The 23,224-nt window shown below is 37.7% G+C and overlaps 1 long non-coding RNA gene across 1 annotated transcript; it reads right to left on the reverse strand.

Moving 5' to 3' along the window:
• Window positions 1-1,312: 1,312 nt before the first annotated feature.
• Window positions 1,313-22,021, reverse strand: LOC120878690. Its single transcript, XR_005724614.1, has 2 exons — window positions 21,979-22,021; window positions 1,313-1,401 (listed from the first exon to the last, which is right to left on the reverse strand). It is a non-coding gene; the product is annotated as an uncharacterized LOC120878690 (long non-coding RNA).
• Window positions 22,022-23,224: the final 1,203 nt, after the last annotated feature.

The raw sequence follows: 23,224 nt of genomic DNA on the forward strand, positions 1-23,224 counted from the left end.
TCATTCCCTGATGCTGGGAAAGATTAAGGGCAGGAGAAAAGGGAGATGATAGAGGATGAGATGATTGGATGGCATTACTGACTCAGTGGACATAGGTTTGGGTGGACTCCAGGAGTTGGTGATGGACAGGGAGGCCTGGCTTGCTGCAGTTCATGGGGTCACAAAGAGTCGGACATGACTGAGCAACTAAACTGAACTGAACTGAACTGAACTAGGTTGGTCATAACTTTTCTTCAAGGAGCAAGCATCTTTTAATTTCATGGCTGCAGTCACCATCTATAGTGTTTTTGGAGCCCAAGAAAAACTCTTGCACTGGTTCCACTGTCTCCCCATCTATTTGCCATAAAGTGATGGGACTGGATGCCACGATCCTTTTCTGAATACTGAGTTTTAAGCTAACTTTTTCATTCTTCATTTTCACTTTCATCAAGAGGCTTTTCAGTTCCTATTCACTTTCTGCCATAAGGTTGGTGTCATCTGCATATCTGATATTTCTACCAGAAATTTGATTCCAGCCTGGGCTTCATCCAGCCCACCATTTCACATGATGTACACTGCATATAAGTTAAATAAGTAAGGTGACAGCATACAGCCTTGATGTACTCCTTTCCTGATTTGGAACTACTCTGTTGTTCCACGTCCAGTTCTAACTCTTGCTTCTTGACCTGCATACAAATTTCACAGGAGGCAGATAAGTTGGTCTTGTATTCCCATCTCATTAAGTATTTTCCACTGTTTGTTGTGATCCACACAGTCAAATGCTTTGGTGAAGTCAATAAAGCAGAAGATGTTTTTCTGGAACTATCTTGTATTTCCTACATTCCAACAGATGTTGATAATTTGACCTCTGGTTTCTCTGCCTTTTCTAATCTAGCTTGAACATCTGGAAGTTCACAGTTCACATACTATTGAAGCCTGGCTTGGAGAATTTTGAGCATTACTTCACTAGAGTGTGAGATGAGTGCAATTGTGCAGCAATTAAAACATTTTTTAACACTGTCTTTCTTTGGAATTGTAATGAAGACTGACATTTTTCCACTCCTGTTACCACTGCTGGGGTTTCCACATTTGCTGGCATATTGATAGCAGCACTTTCACAGCATCATCTTTTAGGATTTGAAATAGCTCAGCTGGAATTCCATCACTTTCACTAGCTTTGTTTATAGTGATGCTTTCTAAGGCCCACTCAACTTTGCATTCCTGGATGTCTGGCTCTAGGTGAGTAATCACACCATCTTGGCTTTCTGGGTCATAAAGATCTTTTTGTATGGTTCTTCTGTGTATTCTTGCCACCTCTTCATAATATCTTCTGCTTCTGTTGGGTCCATTCCATTTCTGCCCTTTGTGTGCCCATCTTTGTGTGAAATATTTCCTTGGTATCTCTAGTTTCCTTGAAGATATCTCTATTTTCCCCGAAGATATCTCTATTTTCCCCATTCTATTGCTTTCCTCTATTTCTTTGCATTGATCATTGAGAAAGGCTTTGTGATCTCTCCTTGATATGCTTTGGAAATCTGCCTTCAGGGGTATATATCTTTCCTTTTCTCCTCTGCCTTTAGCTTCTATTCTTTCACAGCTACTTGTAAGGCCTCCTCAGACAACTATTTTGCCTTTTTGCATTTCTTTTTCTTGGGGAGGTTTTGATCACTCCCTCTGTACAATGTTACAAACCTCCATCAATAGTTCTTCAGCACTCTGTCTATCAGATCTAATGCCTTGAATCTATTTGTCACTTCCACTGTATAATTGTAAAGGATTGTATTTAGGTCATATCTGAATGGTCTAGTAGTTTTCACTACTTTCTCCAATTTAAGTCTGAATTTGGCAATAAGAGTTCATGATCTGAGCCACAGTTAGCTCCAGGTCTTGTTTTTTTCCAAATGTATAGAGTTTCCCCATCTTTGGCTGCACAGATTTTAATCAATCTGATTTTGGTATTGACTATCTGGTGATGTTCATGTGTAGAGTATTTAATATCCCTTGTTTTATTTAAATATCCTTTTATTCAATTAATAGACTTTATTTTCTTAGTTTTGGTAGATAAAATATCTATGATATACTAAATTCTCCACTACATTCACCAGTAAACAGATTAAACTGATGCATGTCTTTTCCTATAAATAAACAAAATCTGAGTTTGAAGAGTCTGACAATAGCTAAATATGCTCCTATCAAGTTGAGATGAAGAGAAACAGCTGCTTTTATAAATATCCCAAGTTGATTGAAATAAATATGAGTCTGTGTATTATCAGATGATTTCTCCTCTCATCACTACATGTCCCCTATCAGCTCAGTCGCTCAGTCGTGTCTGAATCTTTGTGACCCCATGAATTGCAGCAAGTCAGGCCTTCCTGTCCATCACCAACTCCCGGAGTTAACCCAAACTCATGTCCACTGAGGCGATGATGCCATCCAACCATCTCATCCTCTATTGTCCCCTTCTCCTCCTGATCTCAATCTTTCCCAGCATCAGGGTCTTTTCAAATGAGTCAGATCTTCGCATCAGGTAGCCAAAGTATTGGAGTTTCAGTTTCAACATCAGTCCTTCCAATGAACACCCGGGACTGATCTCTTTTAGGATGGACTGGTTGGATCTCTGTGCATCCAAGGGATTCTCAAGAGTCTTCTCCAACACCACAGTTCAAAAGCATCAGTTCTTCGGTGTTCAGCTTTCTTTATAGTCCAACTCTCACATCCATACATATCACTGGAAAAACCACAGCCTTGACTAGATGGACCTTTGTTGGCAAAGTAATGTCTCTGCTTTTTAATATGCTGTCTATGTTGACCATAACTTTCCTTCAAAGGAGTAAGCATCTTTTAATTCCATGGCTGCATCACCATTTGCAGTAATTTTGGAACCCCCAAAATAAAGTTAGCCACTGTTTCCACTGTTTCCCCACTTCTATTGCCATGAAGTTATGGGATCAGATGCCATGATCCTAGTTTTCTGAATGTTGAGCTTTAAGCCAAACTTTTCACTCTCCTCTTTCACTTCCATCAAGAAGCTCTTTAGTTCTTCTTCACTTTCTACCATAAGGGTGATGTCATCTGCATATTTGAGGTTATTGATATTTCTCCCCACAATCTTTATTGCAGCTTGTGCTTTCATCAGTCCAGCATTTCTCATGATGTACTCTGCATATAAGTTAAATAAGCAGGGTGACAATACACAGCCTTGAAGTATTCTTTTTCCTACTTGGAACCAGTCTTTTGTTCCATGTCCAGTTCTAACTGTTGCTTTTTGACCTGCATGCAGGTTTTTCAAGAAGCAGGTCAGGTGGTATGGTATTTCCATCTCTTTCAGAATTTTCCACAGTTTATTGTGATCCACACAGTCAAAGGCTTTGGCATAGTCAATAAAGCCAAAATAGATGTTTTCTGGAACTGTCTTTCTTTTTCCATGACCCAGCAGATGTTGACAATTTTATCTGTGGTTCCTCTGCCTTTTCTAAAACTAGCTTGAACATCTGGAATTTCACGGTTCACATATTGCTGAAGCCTGGCTTGGAGAATTTTGTGCATAACATTACTAGCATGTGAGATAAGTGCAACTGTGCAGTAGTTTGAGTAGTCTTTGGCTTTGCCTTTCTTTGGGATTGGAATGAAAACTGAAGCTTTCCAGTCTTGTGGCCACTGCTGAGTTTTCCAAATTTGCTGACATAATTAGTGCAGCCCTTTAAGAGCATCATCTTTTAGGATTTGAAATGGCTCAACTGGAATTCCATCACCTCCACTAGCTTTGTTCATAGTGATACTTCCTAAGGCCCACTGGACTTCGCATTCCAGGATATCTAGCTCTAGGTGAGTGATCACAACATCGGGCATATCTGAGTCGTGAAGATCTTTTTGGTACACTTCTTCTGTGTATTCTTGCCACCTCTTAATATCTTCTGCTTCTGTTAGTTCCATACCATTTCTGTCCTTTATTGAGCCCATCTTTGCATGAAGTGTTCCCTTGGTATCTCTAATTTTCTTGAAGAGATTTCTAGTCTTCCCCATTCTGTTATTTTCTTCTATTTCTTTGCACTGATCGCTGAGGAAGGCTTTCTTATCTCTCCTTGCTATTCTTTGGGACTCTGCATTCAAATAGGTATATCTTTTCTTTTCTCTTTTGCTTTTCTTTCTGTTCTTTTCATAGCTATTTGTAAGGCCTCCTCTGACAGCCATTTTTCTTTTTTGCATTTTTTTTTTCTTGGAGATGGTCTTGATCCCTGTCTCCTGTTCAATGTCACGAACCTCAGTCCATAGTTCTTCAGGCACTCTATCAGATCTAGTCCCTTAAATCTATTTCTCACTTCCACTGTATAATCATAAGGTATTTGATTTAGGTCATACCTGAATGGTCTAGTGGTTTTCCCCACTTTCTTCAACTTAAATCTGAATTTGGTTGTAAGCAGTTCATGATCTGAGCCACAGTCAGCTCCCAGTCTTGTTTTTGCTGACTGTATAGAGCTTCTCATTTTTTGGCTGCAAATAATATAATCAATCTGATTTCGGTGTTGACCATCTGGTGATGTCCATGTGTAGAGTCTTCTCTTGTGTTGTTGGAAGAGAGTGTTTGCTATTCCCAGTGTGTTCTTTTGGCAAAACTCTATTAGCCTTTGCCCTGCTTCATTCTGTATCCCAAGGCCAAATTTGTCTGTTACGCCACATGTTTCTTGACTTCCTACTTTTGCATTATGCTGCTGCTAAGTTGCTTCAGTCATGTCCGACTCTGTGCGACCCCAGAGATGGCAGCCCACCAGGCTCCCCCGTCCCTGGGATTCTCCAAGGAAGAACGCTGGAGTGGGTTGCCATTTCCTTCTCCAGTGCATGAAAGTGAAAAGTGAAAGTGAAGTCGCTCAGTCTTGTCTGACTCCTAGAGACCCCATGGACTGCAGTCTACCAGGTTCCTCCATCCATGGGATTTGCCAGGCAAGAGTATTGGAGTGGGTTGCCATTGCCTTCTCCAACTTCTGCATTCTAGTCATATATATATATATGTATGTATATATGTATATAAATATATATGGCATCTTTGTTGGGTATTAGTTCTAAAAGGTCTTGTAGGTCTTCATAGAACCAATCAACTTCAGCTTCTTCAACATTACTGATCACAACATAGACTTGGATTACCATGATATTGAATGGTTTGCCTTGGAAATGAACAGAGATCATTCTGTCATTTTTGATATTGCATCCAAGTACTGCAGTTTGGACTCTTTTGTTGACTATGATGGCCATTCCATTTCCTCTAAGGGATTCCTGTCCACAGTATTCTGAGTTAAATTCACCCTTTGCAGTTCATATTAGTTCACTGATTCCTAGAATGTCGACGTTCATCTTGCCATCTCCTACATAGCCCCTATGCTGACATATCTCTTACATATACCCTATGCTGACTTCCAAAGCCAAGCAATCTATAATAAGCCAAGTCAAGGCCAGTCTCAGATGATTGGGGGACCTGATCCTTGTAGGATCCTAACATCTTTTAAACAGAATTATATTATCGCCTGATTTACATTAGCACCATCACTAGATTGAAGACTTGTGGGCTCCTAGAACCTTGTCTTAAGCTGAGTCTAATTCATATATTTATTCAGTTATTCCATTTCCTTCTTTAGTGAATTCTAGTATCCTAATCTAATACAGTTCCAGAATATGGAACTGTATTTGTTTTAATTTTTATTTTTCACTGTGCTAAGTCTTTGTTGCTCTGCATGGACTCTGTCTAGTTGCCTCAAGCAGGACTTCTTGAGGTGTGCTCTCTTCTCATTGTCGTGGCTTCTTTTGTTGCAGAGGATAGTTTCTAGGGGCACAGGCCTCAGTATTTGTGGTGTGTGGGCTCAGTAGTTGTGGCTAATGGGCCCTAGAGAACATGTGATTCAGTAGTTGTGGTTCATAGGCTTGGTTGCTCCATGACATGTGGACTCTTCCTGGACCCGGGATGGATATCCACTGCACTGGCAGGTGTATTTCTATCACTGCACCACCAGGGAAATCCCAGCATATACTTTAAATGGCACAGAAAGTCTGAGAAAACAAAGAAAGTTATCAGAAATTTCATCAAGGATGAGAAACACTTTTCTTTCCAAGTGAGAAAAATTAATCTCTGGAGAGAAAAATCAAGAAGATAAATGTTTTGAATGCATTTTTTTTTCTTTTTTAAAAACTTTATTTATTTATTTTAATTGGAGGCTGGTCACTTGACAATATTGTAGTGGGTTTTGCCATACATTGACATTAATCAGCCATAGGTGTACATGTATCCCCTATCCTGAACCTCAATCCCTCTTCCTCCCCACCTCATCCTTCAGGATTGAATCGATTTTTGACTCATAGTGTGCTCTCATTACAACATAGCTGAACAACTGAATTAAAGCATGAATGTAGTGAGCCAACTCATTTTTTTTCTGGCAAAATGAAATAAAAATCTCCTTTTCTAGCCTATTGAGGAATGATTCTCAAATTCTCCTGTTTCTGAACATGACTTCTTTGGGAGACTAAACAAATAAGCAACAGCCATCAGTAGTTTATAAATTTTTCATGGCAGAGAGGGAAAGGATCTTGTTTCTTCAATAAAGGTAAAGAGGCAGGGCCCTTGCCTGTGAGAAATTGTATTGCAAGAGAACTGAAAAGGATTTCACACCCTCTTCCAAGATTCCCTGTATTCACAGGAGCTTGAGAAGGTGCAAGAAGGATGAACATAGAATCAATTATATGTGAATTTTTTTGAACCCTGTTTAAGGAAAGGAGCAATGCATCACTTACACACATAAGGTAGTGAGTTTTGAGACTGAGTTGTTGAAAATACTTGAGTCAATAAGCAGAGTTTAATATATGTTACATTAATCATGTTATTTATACTTCTTTGTGGTAGTTGCCTATTTTTAGGAAAACTACAAAAATGTCATGAAAGGAAAACATAGCAGTGAAAAGGAGTGGACAGGAAGACATACCCTGTAGAAATAACTAAGAAAGCTAAATATCCACGTGAATTCAGAGCTTATTATACAGAGTGAAGTAAGCCAGAAAGAAAAACATCAATACAGTATGCTAACACATATATATAGAATTTAGAAAGATGGTAATGATAACCCTGTATGTGAGACAGCAAAAGAGACACAGATGTATAGAACGGACTTTTTGAACTCTGTGGGAGAGGGAGAGAGTGGGATGATTTGGGAGAATGGCACTGAAACATGTATACTATCATGTAAGAAACGAATTGCCAGTCTATGTTTGATACAGGATGCAGGATGCTTGGGGCTGGTGCACGGGGAAGATCCAGAGAGATGATATGAGGTGGGAGGTGGGAGGGGGATTCAGGATTGGGAACTCATGTACATCCGTGGTGGATTCATGTCAATGTATGGCAAAACCAATACAGTATTGTAAAGCAAAATAAAGTAAAAATAAAAATTTAAAATAGAAAAAAATAAAAAATAAAATAAATACACTAGAGAAAAAAAAGAAGTCCAAACATATGAATGAAAATTTGGATAGTACAGATCACAAGAACTAGGAGCATATTTCTATCTGCCTCAGATTTTCATTGTTTATTCCTAGGCCACAGCTCAGCTTCCTAAAATAGATAAGGAGATATCTAGGACTTAAATAAGTGCAATGACTGACATAGATACAGCAGAGTCTTCAGTGAGATGTGCAATTTAAAGTTGAGACAGACTTTCTTGGGGTGAAAAAGCATAATTCTGAGTACTGCAAACAACAAGCCTTCTAGCCTAACCACCATCCCATTCCTTATTATTAAGTTTTATTTAGCTTTTGAATTTGTTTTTATGACATGGTGAATAAATACAACAAAGACTTACATCCTACCTGAGTAAAGAATAAGAGATAAGGGAAAGAAGTATGCCTACCCCTAATGTCCACACAACGTAAGACATAGAACATTATCAGTAACATTCCAGAGCTTTCTTTTTTATCCTTCTTTAGTTTTTCTGTATAATCATGTACCACTAAACAATATAAGAATTCAATATATGTGACATAATATATTAATAAAATACATATAATAACCAGCCTCCAACAGCACAATGTTTTATTGGATGTTTTTAACCTTATATAAATTTGAAAATGATGCATATATTATGTTTTATTACTGCTTACTCTTTTAGATCAACATTTTGCTTATTAGAATCTTTCATGTTAATGCCCATTGAATTTTTCCTAGTATGCATGAACAATAGTTGTTTGGGGCATAAGAATAGAAGTGGACATGTACATCATACAGGGCAAAAACATTCAACTTCTCCAAAATAATTTCATCTGAATCCCAGTCAAATTCTGTAACAGCTCAGTTATTTTATAGATTCGGGAACAACTGGTATTTTTAGATTGTATAATTTTTGCTACATAGTAGTTGTTAAAAAAAAATCTCACTGGAGAAATTTGCAATCCTAGAATACTAATAAAGATGAGCCTTTTTCCTATGTTATTGGTAATTTATGCATTCTCTATTGAGAAAAGTTTCTCCAAGACTTCTATACATTTCTGACTAGATGAATTGCTTTTATTCTTACACTTTGACTTGTCTATGTTAAACTTTGGATACTGAGCTCTTGTTAGTTATATGTCTTTCTACTATTTATCTTATTTTTTTTAGCATTTTCAGATTAATAAAGTTCTTAATATCCTCTAAAATACCCCTCTGTTTATTTAAGATTTTTTTTTTGAATCTTTAAAATAAATACTTTTTCCCCAAATTCACAAAAATATTCTGCTATATGTTCTGCAAAAACTATTTAAAAAGTTTATTTTCCATTTACTTCTTTGAGCTACATATAATTGATAACCTTTATATATGCCTTTCAATTATGAATAATTTCAATCTTGCCCACAGGATGAAAAATTGTTTCAATATAATTTTTCCATAATTATTCCAGAAAGAAGAGAAACTTCTGCTCACAAGGCTTCCCTTGATCTTTTTAGACAAAAATGGTCTGTGCTCACTTAGTCTTGATTTCCAGTTTTTAAATAACTTTAAGGAAAGTCCTCTTCTTCATGTTAATATCTTTTAACAATTCTTATCTCTTTGTACTTCCATTACAGTACAATACCTTCAGCATATCTTAAAACTCCTACTTACAAATCCCTCAGCTATTTAGTTTGGAGGGGATATTTCCCCATAGCATACTGTAGACCAAGAGAGGGGTCTCTAGCCAAACCCATCTCTCCTTCCAATATTTCTCCTGCTTTACTAAAACATAGAGAAAGTAATCTTGCCACAAAATTAAAAAGTTCGGGAAACAACCTTTTCACATGTTGAGGTTTATCACTGTAAATGGTGTAAAGAGAAGTCAAGTGCAGCACTTTTAAACTTGTGATTTCAGATAAATTTTAAAATATTAAAAAATATATATAATAAATAAAAATAAAAATACTACCTCATCTTCTGTCCTGGGTTTTCAGGAATTTTTCCTTTTATCTTTCCTTCTTTGCCTACTTTTTTATTGTTGGAGCTTTATTTTTTTAATTTAATTTTATTTTTAATTTTTATTTTTTTTTTAATTTTTATTTTTACTTTATTTTACAATACTGTATTGGTTTTTCCATACATTGACATGAATCCACCACGGGTGTACATGAGTTACCAATCCTGAACCCCCCTCCCACCTCCCACCTCATATCATCTCTCTGGATCATCCCTGTGCACCAGCCCCAAACATCCCGTATCCTGTATCGAACCTAGACTGGCGATTCATTTCTTACATGATAGTATACATGTTTCAGTGAGTTTTTCCTCTGAAATTGTAAGTCGTTTGCTCTTTTTCCATCCCTTTAATCTTTAAAACTTTATCATGTAAAGCATAAAACTTTATCAATATTTATCACATACTCTTAACAAGCACAAGAGTCATTGAGCACAACCTCTCATCTCTGCTTCTCTTTGTCTAATATTGTCTCTCATTTTAACTCCATCTTGCTTATAATCATTATTAAGGGCTTCCCTGGTGGCTCAGCTGGTAAAGAATCTTCCTGCAATGTGGGAGACCTGGGTTCAGCCCCTAGGTTGGGAAGATCCAGTATTCTGGCATGGAGAATGCCATGGACTGTGTAGTCCATGAGGTATCAAAGAGTCGGAAATGACTGAGTGACATTCACTTTCACTTTCATACATATATTAGAATAATGCTAATATAACTGAAAGATGTGGGTTAACAATTAGCATCCCAGTTAAATACGATTTATAAATTACATAAGTTGACCTGGCTTTCTCTTGAAATTCCACAAATTGTGAGAAAATGTATATATATTTTGAGGTACAAACCCACTAGGACACAGATAGTTAGTTCGGTGGCTCAGTCGTGTCCAACTCTTTGTGACCCCATGAATCGCAGCTTGCCAGGCCTCCCTGTCCATCACCAACTCCCTGAGTTCACTCACACTCATGTCCATAGAGTCGGTGATGCCATCGAGCCATCTTATCCTCTGTCATCCCCTTCTTCTCCTGCCCTCAATCCCTCCTAGCATCAGGGTCTTTTCCAATGAGTCAACTCTTCACATGAGGTGGCCAAAGTATTGGAGTTTCAGTTTTAGCATCATTCCTTCCAATGAAAACCCGGGACTGATCTCCTTTAGGATGGACTGGTTGGATCTCCTTGCAGTCCAAGGGACTCTCAAGAGTCTTCTCCAACACCACAGTTCAAAAGCGTCTATTCTTTGACGCTCAGCTTTCTTCACAGTCCAACTCTCACATCCACACATCACCACTGGAAAAACCATAGCCTTGACTAGATGGACCTTTGTTGGCAAAGTAATATCTCTGCTTTTGAATATGTTATCTAGGTTGGTCATAACTTTCCTTCCAAGGAGTAAGTGTCTTTTAATTTCATGGCTGCAATCACCATCTGAGGTGATTTTGGAGCCCCCCAAAATAAAGTCTGACACTGTTTCCAATGTTTCCCCATCTATTTCCCAAGAAGTGATGGGACCAGATGCCATGATCTTACTTTTCTGAATGTTGAGCTTTAAGCCATCTTTTGCACTCTCTTCTTTCACTTTCATCAAGAGGCTTTTTAGTTCCTCTTCACTTTCTGCCAAAGGGTGGTGTCATCTGCATATCTGAGGTTATTGATATTTCTCCCAGCAATCTTAATTCCAGCTTGTGCTTCTTCCAGCCCAGCATTTCCCATGATGTAGTCTGCACATAAATTAAATAAGCAAGGTGACCATATGCAGCCTTGACGTACTTCTTTTCCTATTTGGAACCAGTCTGTTGTTCCATGTCCAGTTCTAACTGTTGCTTATTGACCTGCATATAGGTTTCTCAAGAGGCAGATCAGGTGGTCTGGTATTCCCATCTCTTTCAGAATTTTCCACACTCTATTGAATCCACAGAGTCACAGGCTTTGGCATAGTCAATAAAGCAGAAATAGATGTTTTTCTGGAACTCTCTTGCCTTTTCCATGCTCTAGCATATGTTGGCAATTGATCTCTGGTTCCTCTGCCTTTTCTAAAACCAGCTTGAATATCTGGAAGTTCACATTTCACGTATTGCTGAAGCCTGGCTTGGAGAATTTTGAGCATTTCTTTACTAGTGTGTGAGATGAGTGCAATTGTGCAGTAGTTTGAGCATTCTTTGGCATTGCCCTTATTTCGGATTGGAATGAAAACTGACCTTTTCCAGTCCTGTGGCCACTGCTGAGTTTTCCAAATTTGCTTGCATATTGAGTGCAGCACTTTCACAGCATCATCTTTCATGATCTGAAATAGCTCAACTGGAATTCCATCACCTCCACTAGCTTTGTTCATAGTCATGCTTTCTAAGGCCCACTTGACTTCACATTCCAGGATGTCTGGCTCTAGGTGAGTGATCACAGCATCGTGATTATCTCTTTCATGAAGCTGTTTCTGACACAGTTCTTCTGTGTATCCTTGCCACCTCTTCCTAATATCTTCTGCTTCTGTTAGTTCGATACCATTTCTGTCCTTTATTGAGCCCATCTTTGCATAAAATGTTCAAAGATAATGGAGAGGAAAAAACAAGTGTAAAAACTTGGAAGCTGGAAAACAAATAAACAAGTGCTCATTAGTTTGAAAACAGAATGAACAGATGTGGAAATTTTGGAAACTAAAAATAGAAGTGGGAAAATTAAAGAAGAGTTACATTAAGCTCAGAATCCACAGAAGCTTCAGGAAAATGCCACACCAAATAACTGGAGTGTGATTGAAAACTAACATCCAGTGTTTGGAGCTGATACATCCTTTACCAAGCCATCTACTTACTGACATATCAAGCAGTGCTTAAATTAAATCAGACTAATTTTTAACCTTAGTATGTCAGGTTACCCTTCACAGCCCACTGAGACCACTGATATGTACACAGACATCCAGAAGACAATAAACTTCAAATCTTTACATGTTCTCAAAGAAATTCATAAATTTTATTTCTCAATTTTTATTGCAATTTATTTTGTAAATTAACAACATCGGAAGTAAGAAAGTTATTTTAAGTTATATTATAAAATTATTCTCAATAAAATTGTCAAGTAGGAGATGTTTTAATACTAAGAAAAAATTGAAATATCAAGTGATTTTTTAAAACATTCTAACAATTGACACATTTTAAAGGCTTAGTTTAAGAAAATAATTACTTTTAAAATGTTTATTTATTCATTCATTGACAGGTATAGTATAGATACATGGGGAAAATATCAGTAGTTTTCTGGAATGAAAATCTAGTTGTTTTGCTTAGTAAAGGTAAAGACAATTTAGCTCTTTTATTTATTGATGTGTGTTCCAAATTGTTTCTCTGAAATCAAAGAAAGTCATCACTCAAAATGTGTCACCTGAAAAAACAAACACTTGCCAAAGATATCATCATTCAGCTCAGTTGTGTCCAACACTTTGTGACCCCATGGACTGCAACATGCCAGGGTTCCCTGTCTATCACAAACTCCCGGAGCTTGCTCAGATTCATGTCCATTGAGTTGGTGATGCCATCCAACCATCTCATCCTCTGTCATTCCCTTCTCCTCTTGCCTTCAATCTTTTCCAGCATCGGGGTCTTTTCCAATGAGTTGGTTCTTTGCGTGAGGTGGCCAAAGTATTGGAGTTTCAGGTTTAGCATCAGTCCTTCCAATGAATATTCAAGACTGATATCCTTTTGGATTGACGGGTTTGAAATCTTTTCAGTTCAAGGGACTCTCAAGAGTCTTCTCCAACACCACAGTTCAGAAACATCCATTCTTTGGCTCTCAATTTTCTTTATCATATTATACCCCCAAAGATGTCTTATTATGCTCCAAATTTGCACCACTAAGTACTAAATCCCCATTCAAGTCCTCTGAGTTCAGATCCAATATTCCTACTATAAGAATTATTGTTCTTGATCAGATCATTTTTCAGTAATATAAATGTGTTTCTGCTAGCTCACCAGAAACTTTGACAATCACAGTAATATAAAGAAATTAAGGCTTAGTATTTAAAAATGTAACTACAGAAAACAAACTATATTGCATGTGCTTGTTCCTCAACTTCTGTTAATGCCCCCAGCCTGCTCCTCTTCTCTCCTAGTGGTCTTCCTTCCTAATCCTGACTCCCTGGCTACCACTTCCATGCTGAGAATGTCACTATCTTGTCTTATAAGCCTTCCCCCCCTGGACTCTCACAATGAAAAATACACTATTTATTCCTTTTTTCCCACACTTTATTCCAAAAGAACTTGAAGTGGCTTTTAAAAAATGCTACATAGTTCAAGTAAGTGAGTAAATATGCCAAATGTATGTGGTTTATGCCTTAACTTATAATAATGATAAATTTTCATATCAGTGGAAGACATACTAAAGTGTTAATGGCCACTGGGCCTTCTTAGAATTTCCTAAATGTGGCTATTTTCAAAATAAATCCTCTAACCTTTTGTATCTGCAGGAAAATTTCCATGTTCAAGAGCCACTCCCATCAGTGGACACATTAAAGACTGCTCTGTATTTGCATACGTGTGTGTACTCCTATGTGTACACATGTAAATGTATACAGAATCATGTTATCTGTATATTTTTATGTGCATGTATGTGTGCATACCAAGTTGCTTCAGTCATGTCTGACTCTATGAGACCTATGGACTATAGCCTGCTGGTTACCTCTGTCCATAGGATTCTCCAGGCAAGAGCACTGGAGTGAGTTGCCATGCCCTCCTCCAGGGTATCTTCCCCACTCAGGGATCAAACTCAGGTCTCTTACATCTCTCACATTGGCAGGCAGGTCTTCATCACTAGTGCCAACTGGGAAGCATAGTCTCCCTTTAATTTTATTATCTGGGTCCCACAATTATGAGACACACGGTTCTGTTTTAACTTTCTATTCTTCCCTGTGGTTAGTAGCAGAAATCTAACAATGTAGAAAGAGCAGGTGACAAATTGAAAATTACATTTCATTAAAAACTGAATGCTAGGAACAAGGTGAGATATGGATAATCACCATTAGCTCTTCTATTTCTCCCTTGTCTATCCATAAAGTCTGAGCATTGAAAAGAATTAAAGCTGATAATTGCTGCAACAGCTTGAAGAGGATAATTAGACTACAGGCATTATTAAAGTAATATGATAGTAAAACAAAGTACATAAAAAAGAATATTAGGTGAGTAAATATAAAGTGTTTATTATTCTACTTAATTGCATATGAGTAAATAATTAACTATCACTTTTTCAGTAAAGAGGAAATATTTTAATTTAGAAATGTTGCTGCAAATAAGCAACACTATATCAGGAAAATTAGAAAAGGATACTTCAAGTTTTATAGTTATAACATAAAATATTGTAGGACAGGAAAACCTTTTCTTTTTTCCCTTCCCAGTTGTTTGGTTGGTCTAATAGTGAAATTAACAGATTAACAGGAGAAAAATCAAATTTAATTTGACATTACAGGAGTTCATAAAAAAATATGAGACTACAGAAGTCCCAAGGTAGGCACATTTTGTACCTTTCAGACAAAGAAACAATAAGTTTAGGAGGATTTAACAAAACCAGAAAGTTTGGGATTGTAGTAGTATATTAAAGAAGTAACAAGGCTTGTTTCTACAACCTTCTCTACCCTGAATTCCCTTTCTGGTGATAAGAAGTCTCTTCACTTCCTGATACATGGAGGACACACTTCATATGGGAGAATTATTTTCTGCTTTCAGGTGGACCAACAAGGGTCAGAGTGTTCTTCCTGCACTTGCTGTTTCATATGTTTAATTCAAAATAATCAACACGGGGAAGTAGTGTATTAGGGGGCAACCTGCTCTCAACCACATCATTATCAAGACAGAGTTGTTGGTTACATTGCATAGAGGATAGTACTCTAGTAGAATTTGTATCTTTATTGTACTGGAAAGTAAAAAGCTTTACACATCATAGCTCTGTTGTTAAAGAATCCTCCTGCAATGCAGGAGACCCTGATTCCTGGGTCAAGAAGATATCCTGGAGAAGGGATAGGCTACCCAGTCCAGTATTCTTGGGCTTCTATTATGGTTCAGCTGGTGAAGAATCCACCTGCAATGTGGGAGACCTGGGTTCGATCCTTGGATTGGGAAGATCCCCTAGAGAAGGGAAAGGCTACCCACTCCAGTATTCTGGCCTAGAGAATTCCACGGGCTGTATAGACTTGGACACAACTGAGCAATGTTCACTTTCAATTTTCAGCTAACATATCAGCAATCAGTTTTCAGATCTCGCTAAATTTGTTTTATACCCAACCATTATGGTCCAAATCAGATAACTTCTAATGAATATACAATATGACATGCTTACTTGAATTTATCCTTGCTTGGTGGCCTAGAGTCCATTATTATGATACAAACATGGACAGATAAAATTACTCAGTCAGAATAGTTTTTTTTTTTCCATTGTATTATTATCAGTTTTATGAATGTAAAGTTTAAATTACCAGAATCGAAAGAAAAAAATAAAATAAAAAGCTTCTGAGCATTGAAAAAATGATTTCATCCTAAATTTGCATGAGCATCTTTCTGGAGCTCTCAGAGCCCAGGAGCAACAGAAGAGCCCTTAGTCACTCATTTTGTTTACCCAGTGAACTTATCAGTTAAAGGAATGAATAGTTCAGGAAGGTGAAAAAGGTCGCCCAGTGCTGCCACATTCTCATTGCTCTGTAGAATGTACTTCTCTTATAAGCCAGATTTGTTTTATGAGGTGGGTAAATTTCCAGCTCAGCAGGAAGACCCTGAGAGCCCATAATTTTTCTTAATAACCAACAGAAGGAGGAGGAGGAAACATTATAAAATGGCAGCTTAATTTCAGAGTACCTTTAGTAATCAAATATTTATAGTAAACTAGCTAAGAGCTCAGTGATTATGTATGTGTGTGTGTGTGTGTGTGTGTGTGTTAAAAGGCAACTCCTCCAAAACTAGATTATAAGCACTTTGGAGACCACTGGAAAGTGGGGCATGGTTTGTACATTTAGTGATACACCTCATTACGCTGCTCTCTTACATTACAGAGAATGTAAGAATTCAATACGAGGATCCGCAGTGGACATTTTTTTTTCTAATGAGTATTTTTTAAAAGAATTTGTGAAGTAAGCCAGAAAGAAAAACACCAATACAGTATACTAACACATATATATGGAATTTAGAAAGTTGGTAACGATAACCCTGTATGCGAGACAGCAAAAGAGACACAGATGTATAGAACAGGCTTTTGGACTCTGTGGGAGAGGGAGAGGGTGGGATGATTTGGGAGAATGGCATTGAAACATGTATAATATTATATATGAAATGAATCACCAGTCCAAGCGATGCATGATACTGGATGCTTGGGGCTGGTGCACTGAGACAAACCAGAGGGATGGTATGGGGAGGGATGAGGGAGGGTGGTTCAGGATGGGGAACACATGTATACTTGTAGTGAATTCATGTTGATGTGTGACAAAACCAATACAATATTGTAAAGTAATTAACCTCCAATTAAAATAAATAAATTTATATTTAAAAAATTGATAGCAGTCTGTTCACACAGTATAAAGTAACTGTTAAAGAACATGAATTTGATAAAAGATGCCCATTACTATGATTTACATTGTAGTCAAATTATCCTTCTAAGCCTCAATTTCTTAGGTAGAAATATGGGGTTCATAAGAACCAGTCCTTACACACCTTCCATATTGAAGTGAGAATCAAGTTAAATAATGCGTGCAGAGGAAAAGATAATGAGATATGAATTGGCATTATGAACAAAATTTACAAAATAATAATTATTATTTAATGATTTAATTTTGCTCATAGACTTTATTCTTGTAGTTTTAAAATGAGCTGTTCTTAGAATAATGGGGCCAGAGGGCATGTTTGGACCTCACAGCAGCTCCATCACACATGACCTTGAAATCTTTCAAGTTCTACCTAGATCTGCTTAATGTGGCCACACCATGTGCTTCAGACCTTCTAAATATCTGCCACAGAAAAAATGTAGAGCATATTAATGTAATAACTATTTAAAAAATAAAGTTCTCAAAGTTTTCTTTGTTTCTTTGTAGGAGGTTCCTTTCCCAAATACAGACTGGAATATATACTTTATTTAGCACTCCCACATATATGATAACAGAACAATCTTGTTATTGTCATTGTATTGATGAAAAAAACTAAGAGGGTCAAGTAGGTTAAAATATTTATCCAAGATCCCATGATTTTAGGTGATAAAGTGTATAATTACACCCAGGGGTCTTAACTAAAATTTTATCTGTTGTAATTACAAGTTCTCTTAATTTTATAGGTAATCATTACATTACCCATTTAAAAAAAAAAAAAAAGTCCTTTTCGTCATAGGGGTCCAGAATGCAAAAGTAGGAAGTCAAAAGATAACCTGGAATAACAGGCAAGTTTGGCCTTGGAGTACAAATTGAGCAGGGCAAAGTCTAGAAGAGTTTTGCTAAGAGAACATATTGGTCATAGCAAATACCCTCTACCAAAATCTAAGAGATGAATTTACACATGGACATCATCAGATGGTCAATACTGAAACTGACTAATTATATTCTTTGTAGCTGAAGATGAAGAAGCTCTATACAGTCAGCAAAATCAAAACTGGGAGTTGACTGTGGCTCAGATCATGAGCTCCTTATTGCAAAATTAGACTTAAGTTGAAGAAAATAGGGAAAACCATTCTGGTGTGATCTAAATCAAATCCCTTACAATTATACAGTTAAAGTGTCAATAGATTCAAGGGATTAAATTGATAGAGAGAGTGCCTGAAGAAATATGAACAGAAGTTTATAACATTGTATATGAGGCAGTGATCAAAGCCATGCACAAGAAAAAGAAATATAAAAACGCAAAATGGTTGTCTGAAGAGGCCTTACAGATAGCTGAGAAAAGAAGCTAAAGACAAAGGAGAAAAAGAAAGATATGTACATCTGAATTCAGAGTTAGAAGGAAAAACAAGAAGAGACAAGAAAGCCTTCCTTAGTGAACAATACAAAGAAATAGAGAAAAACAAAAGAATGTGAAAGACTAGAGATATCTCAACAAAATTAGAGATACCAAGGGAATACTTTATGCAAAAATGGGCACAATAAAGAACAGAAATTGTATGGACCTAACAAGTTGGAATCAAGATTGCCAGGAGAAATATCAATAACTCAGATATGCAGATGACACTACTCGTATAGCAGAAAGTGAAGAGGAACTAAAAAGCCTCTTGATGAAAGTGAAAGTGGTGAGTGAAAAAGTTGGCTTAAAGCTCAACATTCAAAAAATGAAGATCATGGCATCTGGTCCCATCACTTCATTGAAAATAGATGGGGAAATAGTGTCAGACTTTATTTTTGGGGGCTCCAAAATCACTGCAGATGGTGACTGCATCCATGAAATTAAAAGATGCTTACTCCTTGGAAAAAAGTTATGACCAACCTAGATAGCATATTGAAAAGCAGAGACATTACTTTGCCAACAAAGGTCCGTCTAGTCAAGGCTATGGTTTTTCCAGTGGTGATGTGTGGATGTGAGAGTTGGACTGTGAAGAAAGCTGAGCGTCAAAGTATTGATGCTTTTGAACTGTGGTGTTGGAGAAGACTCTTGAGGGTCCCTTGGACTGCAAGGAGATCCAACCAGTCCATTCTGAAGGAGATCAGCCCTGGGATTTCTTTGGAGAGAATGATGCTAAAGCTGAAACTTCAGTACTTTGGCCACCTCATGCGAAGAGTTGACTCACTGGAAAAGACTCTGATGCTAGGAGGGATTGGGGACAGGAGGAGAAGGGGACGACAGAGGATGAGATGGCTGGATGGCATCACTTACTCAATGGACGTGAGTCTGAATGAACTCCAGCAGATGATGCTGGACAGGGAGACCTGGTGTGCTGCGATTCATGGGGTCTCAAAGAGTCAGACACAACTGAGGGACTGAACTAACCAACTAACTAACTAACAAAAGCAGAGACATTAAGAAGTGGCAATAATACATAGAACTCTACAAAAAAAGATGTTATTGACTGAGATAACTAGAAGGTGTGATCACTCACTGAGAGCCAGACACATTCCAATCCTAAAGAAAAGCAGTGCCAAAGAATTGTCATACTACCACACAATTGCACTCATTTCACAAGCTAGCTATGTAATGCTAAAAACTCCCAAAGTGAGGTTTCAATAGTATGTAAACCAAGACCTTCCAGATATTTAAGCTGGATTTAGATAAAATTGCCAACATTTGGTGGATCATAGAAAAAGCAAGGAGAAGGCAATGGCGACCCACTCCTGTATTCTTGTCTGGAAAATCCCATGGACAGAGGAGCCTGGTAGGCTGCAGTCCATGGGGTAGCAAAGAGTCAGACACGACTGAGTGACTTCACTTTCACTTTTCACTTTCGTGCATTGGAGAATGAAATGGCAAGCCACTCCAGTGTTCTTGCCTGAAGAATCCCAGGGACAGAGGAGCCTGGTAGGCTGCTTTCTATGGAGTTGCACAGAGTCAGACATGACTGAAGCAATGCAGCAGCAGTAGAAAAAGCAAGAGAATTCCAGAAAGGGATCTTCTCTTGTATCATTGACTAAAATATGGCTTTTGACTGTGTGGATCAACACAAACTTTGGAAAACTCTTAAAGAGATGGGAATACCAGACAACCTCACCTACCTCCTTAGAAAACTGTATGCAGGTCAAGAAGCAACAGAACTGGACAGGGAGCAATGGACTGATTCTAAATTGGGAAAAGTATACATCAAGGCTGTCTATTGTCACCTCACTTATTTAATTTCTGTGCAGAGTACATCTTGTGAAATGGCAGGCTGGATGAAGCACAAGCTATAATCAAGCTTACCAGGAGAAATATCAATAAACTCAGAAATGCAGATGACACAACCCTTATGGAAGAAAGTGAAGGGGAACTAAACAGCTTATTGATGAAACTGAAAGAGGAGAATGAAAACCTTGGCTTAAATCTCACCATTCAAAAAAACAGAATTATGACATCTGTTCCCATCACTTCATGGCAAATAGATGGGGAAAAAGTGGAAGCAGTGAGACTTTAATTTCTTGGGCTCCAAAATCACTCAGACGGTTATGCAGTCATGAAATTAAAAGACACTTGTTCCTCGGAAGGAAAGCTATGAGCTTTTCAGACAGCCTATTAAAAACCCTAGATCTTATTTGCCAACAAAAGTCTTTCTACTCAAAGTTATGGTTTATCTAGTAGTCATTTATGTATGTGACATTGGGACCATAAAGAAAGTTGAATGGAGAAGAATTGATGCTTTTGAATTGCAGTGTTGGAGAAGACTCTTGAGAGTCCCTTGGACTGCAAAGAGATAAAACCAGTCATCCCAAAGGAAATCAAGCCTGAATATTAATTGGAAGAACTGGTGCTGAATCTGAAGCTCCAAACTTTGGCTACCTGTTGCGAAGAGCTGACTCATTAGAAAAATACCCTGATGCCGGGAAAGATTGAAGGCAGAGAAGGTGATTACAGAGGGCAATAGGTTGGATGGAATCACTGACTCAATGACCATGAATTTAAATAAACTCCGGAAGATGGAGAAGGGCAAGGAGGCCTGGTGTCCTGCTGTCCAAGTTGTCACAAAGAGTCAGACACAACTGAACAACTGAACAACAACAACAACAGCAGTACTTTAAATTAAATATTTAGTAGTTGTTTTAAGATTTTTGTACAATTAACAGTTTCATATGTGATAGAGAATTTGGATGGTAAGTAAAAAAAAATTCAGATATTAGAAATGGAAATTCATATGACCCAGTTTATTTAATAAAGTTAAATTAGACTTTAGTACAAAAGTTAGAAAGGAGTCAGTTCAGTTGCTGAATAGTGTCCAACTCTTTGTGACATCAGGGACTGCAGCACGCCAAGTTACTTTGCCCATCACCAACTCCTGGAGTTTGCCCAGACTCATGTCCACAGAGTTGGTGATGCCATCAAACAATTTCACCCTCTGTTTTCCCCTTCTCCTTCTGCCTTCAATCTTCCAAGCATCAGGGTATTTTCCAATGAGTCAGATCTTCTCATCAGGTGGACAAAGTATTGGAATTTCAGCTTCAACATCAGTCCTTCCAAAGAATATTCAGGATTGATTTGCTTTAGGATGGACTGGTATGATGTCCTTGCATCTCAAGGGACTCTCAAGAGTCTTTATTAGGGAATAAAAACTGACATTTTCCAGTCCTGTGGCCAATTCTGAGTTTTCTAAATTTTCTGACATATTGAGTGAGTGCAGCCCTTTCATAGCATCATCACTTAGGATTTGAAATAGCTCAGCTGGAATCCCATCACCTCCACTAGCTTTGTTCATAGTGATGTTTCCTGAGGCTCACTTTACTTCACATTCCAGGATGTCTGGCTCTAGGTGAGTGATCACACCATTGTGATTATCTGGGTCATGAAAATTTTTTTGCACCGTTCTGTGTATTCTTGCCACCTCTTTTTAATATTTTTAATATCTCCTGCCTCTGTTAGGACCATACAATTTCTGTCCTTTATTGAGCCCATTTTTGCATGAAGTGTTCCCTTTGTATCTCTAGTTTTCTTGAAGAGACCTCTAGTCTTTCCCACTCTTGTTTTCCTCTATTTCTTTGCATTGATCACTGAGGAAAGCTTTCTTATCTCTCCTTGCTCTTCTTTGGAACTCTGCATTCAAATGGGTATATCTTTCCTTTTCTCCTTTACTTTTCATTTCTCTTCTTTTTACAAATATTTGTAAGGCCTCCTCAGACAGCCATTTTGCTTTTCTGCATTTCTTTTCTATGGGGATGGTCTTGATCCCTATCTCCTGTACAATGTCACCAACCTTCATCCATGGTTCATCAGGCACTCTGTCTATAAGATCTAGTCCCTTAAATCTGTTTCTCACTTCCACTGTATAATCATAAGGGATTTGATTTAGGTCATACCTGAATGGTCTAGTGGTTTTCCGTACTTTCTTCTATTTAAGTCTGAATTTAGCAATAAGGAGGTCATGATGTGAGCCACAGTCAGCTCCCGGTCTTGTTTTTGCTGACTGTATAGAGCTTCTCCATCTTTGGCTACAAAGAATATAATCAATCTGGTTCTGATATTGGCCATCTGGTGATGTCAGTGTGCGGAGTCTGTTCTTGTGCTGTTGGAAAAGTGTGTTTGCTATGGTCAGTGTGTTCTCTTGGCAAAACTCTATTAGCACTTGCCCTGCTTCATTCTGTACTCCAAATTTGTCTGTTTCTCCAGATGTTTCTTGACTTTCTACTTTTGCATTCCAGTCCCCTATACTGAAAAGGACATCTTTTTTGGGTGTTATTTTTAAAAGGTCTTGTATCTTCATAGAATCATTGATCTTCAGTTTCTTCAGCATTACTGGTTGGAGCATAGATTTGGATTACTCTGATATTGAATGTTTTGCCTTGGAAACAAGCAGAGATCATTCTGTCATTTGTGAGATTGCATCCAAGTACTGCATTTTGGACTCTTTTGTTGACTATGATAGCTACTCCATTGCTTCTAAGGGATTCTTACCCACAGTAGTAGATATAATGGTCATCTGAGTTAAATTCACCCATTCCAGTCCATTTTAGTTCATTGATTCCTAAAATGTTGATGTTCAATCTTGCCACATCTTGTTTGAACACTTCCAATTTGCCTTGATTCATGGACCTAATATTTCAGATTCTTATACATAATTGCTCTTTATAGCACTGGACCTTGCTTCCATCACCAGTCATATCCACAACTGGGTGCTCTTTTTTTCCCCTTTCCCTTTGGCTCTGTCTTTTCATTCTTTCTGGAGTTGTTTCTCCACTGATATTCAGTAGC

The sequence above is a fragment of the Oryx dammah genome, unplaced genomic scaffold (genome assembly GCF_014754425.2).
Source record: "Oryx dammah isolate SB20612 unplaced genomic scaffold, SCBI_Odam_1.1 HiC_scaffold_19, whole genome shotgun sequence".
NCBI classification, from domain to species: Eukaryota; Metazoa; Chordata; class Mammalia; order Artiodactyla; family Bovidae; genus Oryx; species Oryx dammah.